The following is a 9535-nucleotide window of genomic DNA, read 5'->3' as shown; positions in this document are numbered from 1 at the left end:
GTATCTCTTGATGTTTGTCTTGTGACCCAGTATGTGATTGATTCTGGAGAATGATCCATGAGCACTTGAGAAAAATGTGTACTCGGATTTTTTTGGGTGCAGTGTCCTATAGATGTCTGTTAAGTCCATGAGTTCTATGTCTTTATTTAGGGCTCTAGTGTCTTTTTTAATTTTTTGTCTCGTTGATCTGTCCACTGGTGAGAGTGGGGTATTGAAGTCTCCCACTATATATGTATTTTCTTTAATGTCTGTTGTCAGAGCTGATAATAATTTTCTAATATATTTCGGTGACCCTTCATTTGGTGAGTATATGTTGATGAGTGTTATATCTTCCTGATGTGTTGTCCCTTTGATCATAATGTAGTGTCCATCTATGTCTCTTTTTACCTTTTTAAATTTGAACTCTATTTCATCTGATATAAGTGTGGCTATACCTTCCTTCTTTTTTGGTCCATTTGCTTGTAAGATTGTTTTCCAACCTTTGACTTTCAATTGATGTTTATCTTTTGTGGTTAAATGTGTTTCCTGGAGACAGCAGAAGGTTGGATTTTTTTTCTCTTTCTTTTTTTTTTAAAGATTTATTTATTTATTTATACAAGCACTGGTTACAGTCAGAAGTGCAGGAGGGTGAGGGAATTCACCAGAGCCAGAGGGGAGAGCAGAGCAAGCAGACTGACGAAGTACACTGCTGAGGGGAGCAGTGGGTGGCAGGAGAGGTCTGCTTGCCATGTGGGACCCTCACCCAGCGGTTGGGAATCGAACCGGTGCTGCAGAGTCTGTGGGCAGCTTCACAACCCAGTGCTCAACTGCTGCGCCACCAGGGAGGCCCTGGATTTAGTTTTTTAATCCATTCTGCTACTCTATGTCTTTTTATTGATGAGTTTAATACATTTACATTTAGAGTTAATGTTGATATGTTGGAATCTGTGTTTGCCATTTTGTTTGTCTTTTTTGTGATTTTATTCCTTGCTTTATTCCGTTCTTTTTATTCATTCCTCTGTTGGTTTTGGCTTTAGGACTTCTTGTAGAATTTTTTGGAGTGGGGGTTGAGTTGCAATGAATTTTTGAAGTTTCTGTTTGTCTGAGAAGGTCCATATTTTTTCTTTGTAGAGAAAGGAGAGCTTTGTAGGGTAAAGTATTCTTGGTTGGCATTTGCTGTCTTGAAGTTTGCTGAATATATTACTCCATTCTCTTCTTGCCCTGAATGTTTCTTTGGAGAAGTCTGAAGTTAACCTGATTGATTTTCCCTTATAAGTTATCTGTTTCTTCCCCCTTGCCAGTTTCATTATTTTGTCTTTGTCTTGGACTCTTGCAAGCTTTACTTTTAGGTGTCTTGCTGTAGTTTTCTTTTCATTGTGGTAATTGGGAGTTCTTCTCGCTTCTTGTATGTCTATATTCATCTCCTTTTTCATGCTTGGGAAGTTTTTTTCAATTATCTCCTTGAATAATTTCTCAGTTCCTTTGTCTCTCTCCTCACCTTCTGGAATGCCTATAACTCTTACATTTCCTCTCTTCATGGAGTCTGATAATTATCTAAGAGTCTCCTCATATTGCTTCATTTGCACTTTTCTCTCCTTTTCTCTTTTGGCTCTTTTTATTTCTGTATCTTTGATAATACTGATCTGTTCTTCCATTTCATCAATTCTGTTTTCATTGCTTTTCCCAGAGTTCTTTATCTCCTCTAGCAATCTTTTAATCTCCTGCGTTTCTTTTCTTTCCTTTCTTAAGGTCTCAATTTCATTCTTCAGATCAGTGTTATTTGTCTCAAATAATTTTTTTCCTTTTCATTTTCTTTTTAAGTATGATGATCATTAATTCTCTATCTGATAGGCCAAGAAGTTCTTCCATGTCATTGTTGAATTCTGGTGACCGTACTTCTTCTTTTGGTGAGTTCTCATGTGGGCTTGCTTGGTTATTTATATTTTTTCTTCCCCCTGTTGTTTGCTTTCTAATTAGTTCTATGAGTTGGGACATTGTGCCACTGGTGTTGACAGGCATCTCTTTAGAGTGCTCCTTTAGGGGTGCCAGAAACTGTTTACCAGACTGTGACCAGCACTGGTAGGCCAAAACTCCACCAGGGTGTTGATGTTGTGTTGCTGGGCACTGTCCCTTACAGTTTCTTCTCTCTGTACTCAGTTCCAACAGGGAATCAGCTAGTTGGTGATTTTGTTCTGGTCAGGAGGTGGTGCCAGAGATCTGAACTTGCTGACCTGTGGATTTTCCCAGTTGTTCTCTGAGAGGTGGCTGAGGGGAACACCTCAACACAGGGGCTCTTATTCCAGCTGGGTGCTGTGTCTTCCCCATGTTCACCAGGTGCTGTGCCTACAGCTGTATGAATCCCATGCCCTGACTTCTGCACTCTAGGTCTCAGTTCCAGGGCTATCAGTTCCAAAATGCTGGCTGTCACCCTGTGCAGTGCCCCCTGCTATGGTGTGTCCCACACCCCGATCCTGCACCTGGCTCTCAGTTCCGGGATGGGGTCTTGCTCCATATCTTATTTTCCTCCTTACCCCAGTTTGCTTGGCCCGCCCTCTCTCAGAGCCTGAGGGTGTTTTTAAATCCCAGGTTTCCAGCTATCAGGATGTTGGTGATTTTTTTCTGGTCACTAGGTGGCGCGAGAGATCTTTCCTCATGTCCTTCCAGAACTGTTTTTTTCCCCGTGGGTCCAGGGGAACAGAGTGGGAATGGCATGGAGATGCTCAACGACATGGGGGTGCTGTGTCTGCCCTGTGCCCCACACAAGCTTACCGGCTGGCCTTGGGCTATTTGTAGGTCTCCCTGGAGTCCTTATCTTCCTTTAATGGTGCCCAGAGCCATTGGCTCACCTCCACAGCGATTCCTGCCTGGTAACACTGGTCTTTTTCATTAGTGTGTACTTCTAGATGAAATGAGTTGATGTCTACATTTTGCTTCACAGTATTCCACAATTTTTTTTGTGGTGTCAAAAAGGAAGGTGAAACAAAAATTGAATAGATTGAATAGAGAAAAATAATTAGTGATTGTTAAAGTTGATGCCTCAAAATTTAATAATCACATGGAATGCATTGTACTATTCTATCTGCTTTTATATATTTAAAATTTTTCATAGTAAAAAGTGAAAAATAAAAAAAAATGAATACTTGGATTAATAAGGATAATGTGGAGACAAGAGATAGGGAAAAGAAAACAAGAATCTGTCAGATTCATGGGAACAATAGCAAGTGAATAGAAATAAAAACCTGTGAGATATCAGCCACATATACATAGATGGCACGCCCATTGTAGATTCTGGCAGACATAAGCCATCCTCAAACAAATGGTGCTAGAACTGTAAATGACTCCGCAATTTAAAACAATACTTACTAAAAGAAAGAACTTTGAAAGAAGGGGATGTTTTCCTCATATCTTAACACATATTTTATTTTAAAAAGTCATCTTTTTGTGCTTGTTGGAGGACCTATAAGCAAATCATGTATACAATAATATATAACTCTGGTAAGAATGTTGAGAGTAGTGTGCTTGAAATTTTCTTACCTGATAGAAACCAAGAGACAGGAATTACTAAGCTTAGTAGAGAAAATAAATGAGGTACAGAGAGGTATTGAGGTGTCAGAACCAAGGTGTCAGAGTCAACACCATCTGCAAGGCCATAGCAATATAGCAAAGTGAGACACAGGGCAAGCTAGGGTTATTCGGCAGTTTCAGGGACAGTGCAGTAGGGGACCTAGAAGAATTTAGGGAGGCTTCAGAGATAAGGACAACCAAGGGAATGTAACCAATTCCACTGGGAAAAACAAACATCCCAGGACCATTGTTAACAAAATGGGAAAAACAAGCATTCCAGGACCAGGGACAATATCCAGGATGGTCCTGGTTTTCTTCAGGTGATAAAGATAAAGTGTGGAGATGCTCTCCTGGAAGACTAGGCCATAAAGATAAAGATGTAACAAATGGGGAAAGACAAACCTGTTAGATAAGGAATGTGAAGATTCCCACTCAGTAGCAAATTAAGTGAGACAGCTGAGAACTGACCAATCACAAAGAGACTGGTGGTGCTTTAGAATAATCAGGGAAAAAGGTATATATTCCCTGAGACACAACTCCACTTTGGCTTCCTTGCCCCTCCCAGGCCTGGTTCCCTGGCCTGGGAGTCCCACTTTATTTCTGCTCTTTTTCTCCTCAGTAAACTTTCTTTCTGTAAACAAACCTGCCTCTTCTCGCTTGCTTGCCTGAGCGTCTGCGAAGTTCCTGCTGTGGCTTTGTGAGACACCAGCCCATGGGGGTCTAGTGGCTGGGGCTCAGCATTGCCCCTGCAGCCTGGGATCCATTCCTGGCTGGGAGACTAGGCCCGATAATTCCGGTATCATTTTGGGGGCTCGTCCGGGATCTCACAAGATTTTAGGTAAGTAAGCCGAGAGGCACAAATTGTTTCTATCTTCAGCTTGTCCTAAACTTCTCTTGCTAAACATTTTCTTTCTCTCAGAGCCATCAAAGAGGCCATAAAAAGGGCACAGGACAGTTGGTAAATGCCAAAGGGCGACTGCCTTAAAGACTCCTGTGAAAGGATAAACTGGTGACCAGACCAGGTAAGGGGACTAGCCCATCTACCAGTCAAAGAATAAAAGTCTGGTTGTCGTCGTATGAGGGACTCTGGTCTCTGAAGAGCTAGGCACATACGTCATGTAGAGGCCGTCCGGGAGCTGCACATAAGGGGCTGATCTCCCAGCAGCTCGGACCATCCTCTCTTGCCTTCAGCAGAGGAGGAGCTGCCGAGACCCAGTAGAGGATGAATGGTCCCAATGTGACAGTTGGGAAAGTCATTCCTCACTAAGCACCACACAGGATCCGACACAGAACCCTACCCTGGCCTCAGATCCCTGCTAGGATTATTTGAATGGCTCCTCTTACCTTTCCTTGCTCTCTCTCTCTCTCTTTCCATTCTTCCTTCTCTTGCAGCACAACTGATTTTACTTCTCTGTTACCTGTGGGCTTCAGAGAGGCAGTAAATATTTCACAAACTTTTTCTCTGTCCTTTATTTGATTGCAAAAAAAAAAATTAATGGGCACCCGTCGGCCTGGTAAAAGCGATTAGCGTGAGGCCGCCATTCTTAAAGTCTCGGGTGACAGGTTTCTCAGCTGGCAAAGCTTCCTGATCCCCCACTTGCTGAGTGGGAATGTCGGGACTCTCTTGTCACTGATTCCTACTTTCCTCTATCATCCGTGGACTCCGAGGGTGCTCAGAACGACCAAGCTGTGTCCCTTGGAACCCTGGACATCCAGGAAATCTGATGGCTCAGACAAGGCGTTCTGCTAGGTTGGCACCTAGGCGAGAGTCACGGAGGCCAAACAGTAAAAAAAAAAGGGACTTTCACCTTCTTGATCCCTCCCCTATAGGACGGACTTCTTTCAGCTTCTATCAAGGCAACTTACAAACATAAGGTACAAAATGGTCTTATAAAAATCTTGGGGCACCCCTGGGAGCCTTTTTCCCTGGTGTCTGTTTTAATCCTGCTGGTTGGCACAGGCAGGAGAGGCTGAGTTTCATATTATGACAGGAATGTATGTATAGGTTTGCCTCAAATCCTAGGTCCAGCTAATTAATTATACCTTTGGTATTATAAATTTTTCTCATGGCAGTTTTTCAAAAGGGAGTTTAAAATAAGTAAATAACAGGTTCTGGGCTACTGCCGCTTCAAGGGCTATGACTTAAGAAAAAAGGAATCAGTTTTGTTGTCTGGCAAATGGACATCATTAAGTTAGGTCGCAGGACTTGGTCTGTGGCTTGTGTTAAGTCTCTACTGTTCAGGTGTGTTCAGGGTCTTTCATCAGATGAGGAGAATGGCTTAGTATAAGCTCGCTAGAAGCTTGGAATAGATGCCCTTTGCACAGAGACTGGTTAGGGGTCACCGGTAGGGTCCCACAAAGTCCGGTACCCCACACCTGTCTGTTCAGTGGGAGACAGGCAGAGATACATTGGTCACACTGGAAAGGAGTGGTTAACTCCAGTGGACTTTTATGCGAGGAAACTGTTGATCACTCACAGTTAGAGCTCCAAGTTTAAATGGAGGGACGCCTCCGGTAAAAAGGCAAGGGAGAAGTGGATTGAAAATTGGGTTCAATTTGACCCTAAATCCATAATTTGACCTGTCTATAGGTTTTCTCCACCTTTGGGGAAAGAAGCTGGTGTTGGACACCCGCTTTCATTCCTTTTTGCAATTGGGAGCCTCCTCGTCAGCCATTCAAAAGAGGCACGCATTCTCCTCCATCTTAGAATTGAGACCAATTTTCAGGAGTAATTGTCTCCTATCTCACCTGTTACTTCTCTTAGTCACTTAGACCCAAGTCTCGACATCTCTCCTGCATCCTAGAGCTGAAAGCCAGTCGAGAGGCCATAATATATGGTCCTGGTCGGATGGGACGACCTCTGACTTAACTGTAGAAATGTCCCTGCTTTGTCTCTGCGCTGCTATTGTGGGTACCTTTCTTTTATTGCTACAGAGACCATAAAATGCTCTATCTCAATTCCATGGGACATGCCCTTAAGCCACATTTTTAGATTAAAAACTAGCCCAATTTGGCCATAAATGGCATCTTCTCCAGCTAACCCTCCTTGGTCACAGTCAAAACAAAAAAACAAAATGCTGGGGACTAATAATTAAAGGGGTCCACTACAGCTGGCTGGTAAAAAAGACTGCCTTTGCTCTCAATAAGCAGCTGCCTGGATTATTTTTCCAGTGTTGAGATTATTGGTATGTCTCTGTTGCCTTCCAGTTGTGGGGGAAGTAGACTCTCCCTTTGTCCACCTGGAAAAACTGTTTGGTTCATGCTAGGGAAAAAGTTCTATTTCCCTGTGTTTTTCTGATTTTAAAGTATAAAATGTTAAAGGTAAAAACTGCTGATTTACTTTGGACTTGCTAACGAGCTATAAAAGGTGATTTTTGGTTAAGTGACAAATTCTAAACTGCTTATTGGACCTGTAAAAGTTTAGTTTCTTATTAATACTAATTAATTTCTGATAAGAGTTAGAAAACAGGCAAACTGTAAAGAAAAATCTTATTCTTCCTCTTCTCCTGTCCTCCCCATACATGGTTCTGAAAAGAAAAAAATGTCTTTTGTCTTAAAAATGTGCTTGGTCTCAGTGTGACAAAACTAAAACAATGTAAAGCCAATTAATAATACTTAAAAATAAAAACTTAAAATGTTTTTCTTGTCTGAGAAAGTTAATACAAACTGCTTAACTTTAAAATTGTTGTGGTCTTTGGTTGGACCCTAGGATTTAAGTAAGGGTTAAAATTGAATAATTGTTCTATGTAAGGATTCTAACTTCTATGTCATTAAAAACCTACTTAATGTAAAAAGGATATTAAAAACTTGGTTAAATGAATGTGTCAAACAAAAAAAGTGTTACCAAAAAAGGGGAGTTTACTAAATCGTAGTTTCTCAGTGTCTTTGCAAATATTGGTAAAAATAACTGTTTCTTAAAATGAGTACACATAGCAAAAAAAAAATTTTAAATGAAAATCAAGAAATCTCTTTGTTCTTGCTTTTTGCCTCCGGATGATTAATTTTAAATGGTGCCTATATATATAAAAAAATCCTAAATATTGATATTGCGATCTAAAATTGTGATAAAGAAAAACTAATTCAAAATTTAATGGTTTAAAAAGCATACATGTCTTAAGGTTTTAATGTTGGGTATTAATACTTTACTGTTGTTTAAATGTGTTTACTCATGCTCTACAAAGGAAATAATAATTAACCTGGCCTATACAAACAAACAAAACTTACTTCTAGGCTTCTATCTCTTGATAAGATCTTGTTCCAGAAAGACTAATCTACTTGTCTTTTCCCCTTGGAATAAACAATATATTCTCCCAGTCAATGACTATATTTCTTTACAGAATTCAAGGTAACATCTAAAGCAATATGGACAAGTTACTGAAAAATGTTTATGGTATTAAGTGTCTAATTTTTTCTTGCTTTTGTCAATCTATCTAGTGCTTGCCTAAGAAAACTTGGTATATAAAATTGTTACTGTGGCAACTCTGCAGCTGACTTAAAATTCCAGTTCTAAAAAAAAAAAAAAAAAAACTAAAGCTAAACTAAGGTTTTTGCTAAGTTAAGTAATAAAATTTGTTGAACATTTTTTCATATGCCTGTTGGCCATTTGCATTTCCTCTTCAGAGAAGTTTCTTTTTAGCTCTTCTGCCCATTTTTTCACTGGATTATTTTCTTTGTTGTTGTTGAGTCTCATCAGCTCTTTTCAGATTTTTGTGATCAGTCTTTTATCATTAGTGTTGTTTGCAAAAATTTTCTCCCAGTTGGTGGGGTTTCTCTTTGTTTTTGTTATTGTCTCTTTTGCTGTGCAGAAGCTTTTTAATTTGATGTAGTCCCAGCTGTTTATCTTTGCCTTCACTATCACTGCTTTGGGTGATATGTCTGTAAAGATGTCTTTGATGTGCATATCACGTAGTGTTTTGCCTATATTTCCTTCTATGTATTTTATGGTTTCAGGTCTTATATCTAGTTCTTTAATCCATTTTGAGTTGATTTTTGTGTATGGTGTGAGGTAGTGGTCAAGCTTCATTCTTTTGCATGTAGCGACCCAGTTTTCCCAGCACCATTTATTGAACAAACTTTCTTTCCTCCAATGCATATTCTTTGCTCCTTTGTCAAAGATTAGTTGTCCATAAATCTGTGGGTTTATTTCTGGATTTTCTATTCAATTCCATTGGTCTGTGTATCTGTTCTTGTTCCAATACCATGCAGTTTTGATGAGAATGGCACATATTAAAAAAACTAGCAACAACAAATGTTGGTAAGGGTGTGGAGAAAAAGGAACTCTCCTGTACTGCTGGTGGGAGTGCAAACTGGTCCAACCACTATGGAGAGCTGGGTGGACATTTCTGTACCTACTAAACATAGAGCTTCCATATGATCCAGCAATTCCACTCCTAGGTATTTACCCAAAGGACACAGAAACATCAATTCCAAAGAGCACCTGCACCCCTATGTTTATAGCAGCACTGTTTACAATAGCTAAGCTTTGGAAACAGCCCAAATGCCCAAAAATAGATGACTTGATCCAGAAGATGTGGTACATATACACCATGGAATATTACTCAGCATTCAAAAAAGATAAACACATGCAATTTGCAGCAACATGGATGGCGCTGGAAGGGATCATGCTCAGCGAAATAAGCCAGAAAGAAAAAGAAAAATACCGGATGGTCTCACTCATAGCAGGAATCTAGAAAACTTAAATAAGGGACCAGGAAAATGAATAACTATAAGAAAGTGAAAATCAAAATCAACAAAAAACTATGAACCAGAGACACTTTTTGGGGGTTGGGGGGTGGGAGGGAAGGGATTGGGGTCAAAATGGGGGGTTGCAATTGTATGGGGAATATAAAAATAAAATTTATTATTAAAAAAAAGAACACATAAAAATATAATACCAGACTTTCCTTAAGAGATTTTCCATTCAGCATTTTCTCATGTTATAAAACAATAATAAAATAAAATTTGTTAACCATTCTCTGAAATTTCAGGTTTA

Source organism: Talpa europaea (assembly GCF_964194135.1).
Source record: "Talpa europaea genome assembly, chromosome: X".
Lineage (NCBI taxonomy): Eukaryota > Metazoa > Chordata > Mammalia > Eulipotyphla > Talpidae > Talpa > Talpa europaea.
The sequence above is the reverse complement of the archived record's forward strand: the minus strand, read 5'-3'. Positions refer to the sequence as shown.